The following is a 2,092-nucleotide window of genomic DNA, read 5'->3' on the forward strand; positions in this document are numbered from 1 at the left end:
GTCGACTCTAGGGCTGAGCGGCCACCAGGACAGGGACTGACTGTCCCCATGTGGTCACCTGTTCACTGCAGCGTCTTCGGCAGCCAATAGGAGACCTTCTGGGGCTGGGATCTCCCCTTGCCTGTCTAGACAGTCAAAGGTGCCCTTAAAAAACCCTTCGGACCTCAGCTAATTACATTACCTTTGTAAAACTGAGGTAACTTTGGTTTATGACATCATAGAAATTAACTATCATCTTCCGTTTCCCGCAAAGGTGTTGACAGCTGAAGGCGGAGAGCGAGCACCTGGCCTTGGCGTAGCCGGCCCGTAGGCCCTGGGCACTATCTCCTGCACAGCCCATCGCCCCCTGGGCACTGCCCCCTGCACAGCCCACCTCCAGGTCCACCTAGCTGCTCCTTGGCCCACCTGCCCCACTCGCCCTGTGGCACCCTGAGCTCCAGCCTTGCTCCCCACCCCAGCCTCCTTCGCTGAACTCAGCAGATTCTCGGATGGGGAGAACAGGGCAGCATTCTCTTCCTGCTGGTGTTTCTAATGTTTCTACACTGAACCTGTCTTGTGTAAATTATAAAAGCTGTACAAAATTAAAACACCCCCAGTTTTTGACCTGGCTTGCCCCCTGGGGCCCCGTGGTACTTGCTGTCCTACTGCCCTGGCCTTGGGCTCCTTCTCCCCTTAAAGGCCTGGGTCTGGGCAGAGCCTTGCAGGGGGCCATCCCCTGGGAGGGCCAGTGTCTGGGCCCTTGAGAACTAAGGAGTATGAAAAAGCACATTTTGTACTGTAATTTTATCCTCAGGAAATAAAACCAAGCAACAGACACAGCACCCACTGCTGATATAAAAATGCAGGCTCTGGGATGTGGACATCGTGAGCTAGTTTACTTGGCGCTGACTTTGTTTTTCCTTTCTGGTCTCTCTCTAACTGCTAGGGGAGCCCCTGGAGGTCAGGGAGGACTATCTGCCTTGTCCCCACACTTGGCACAAAGCATTGTTCAATCAGTCTGTGCTCTACCCGAGCAAATGGTTCTCGGACAGCAGGAAATGCTCAACTCAATAGAAAACTTTTAAGGAGAAATGTGGCTTTACAGTTAAGTAACCCAACACTGCACCCAAGTGGTGCCATCTTCTCCTGGTGCCTGCCTTCACCCCTTCCTCCCTCCACTCCTCCCTACAGACTGGACCTTTGTCCCCAGACCCAACAAGCCCCAGCCTGAACACTGGCTCCCTCCAAACTCACCTGCCTCTAAGCTCCCCCTGCAGGATGCAAATAAAGGCCTCACCTCCTTCTTGGTCTGCAGGATCCAAAGCAGCCTCGTCAGATCCCTCACCTGCACCCCTGCAGGGAGCGTTCAGAAGCTCAATTATTGAGTGCATACTGTGCCCCAGGCTGCTGGGCCCCTTCCCAAGGGCCCCTAGGTGGGGCAGAAATATAATGACCACCTTAGAGAGGCAGCCTCTTAAAACCAGAAGACAAAACAGGCAACTCTATAGAATATGACAGAATTTACTGTAGAGTAATTTACTTATGAAAAGATTAGGTAGAAACAAAACAACGACTCAGCGGCTCTGCACAGATTATTCTCCTCTACCAGGCCCGTCAGGGGGTCAGGGGACTTTTTCTATAGTACGAAGAATGCAGTAGCACCAAGGGCCATACCTCCTGGTGGTCTTGCAATGGCCGATTGCGATTGCTTATAGTCAGTACTATCACCAGTGTGGTATTTATCTCGGTTGTCCTGCCATTCCCACTTTTGCTAACAACTATTCAAGGCTACATTTTAAGGAACACAGATAATCAACGAGAAGGCTTTGCTATGCTTGCTAAGGACAGTGAAGTTGGTCAAAGATCACAGCAGGAAAATTTAAATCTGGGACACAGAGATGGAGTTAGTTTTGTTCACATCTATAACTATACAATGGCTCATGCAACCTGCCCCAAGCATGACATTAACTTAAAGGCACATGCGTTGTCGTCCTTATCAGTTCCATAATTTTTTTACTTATTGCTCTGTTAAGGTACTTGGCTTCTCAAACTTCCAAAATCAGGGATGGATGCTGCAGCCTATTGTACTTTACCTCCTGTGGTCTGGGCAACC

This window comes from Pteropus vampyrus, unplaced genomic scaffold (genome assembly GCF_000151845.1).
Source record: "Pteropus vampyrus isolate Shadow unplaced genomic scaffold, Pvam_2.0 Scaffold268, whole genome shotgun sequence".
Classification (NCBI taxonomy): Eukaryota; Metazoa; Chordata; class Mammalia; order Chiroptera; family Pteropodidae; genus Pteropus; species Pteropus vampyrus.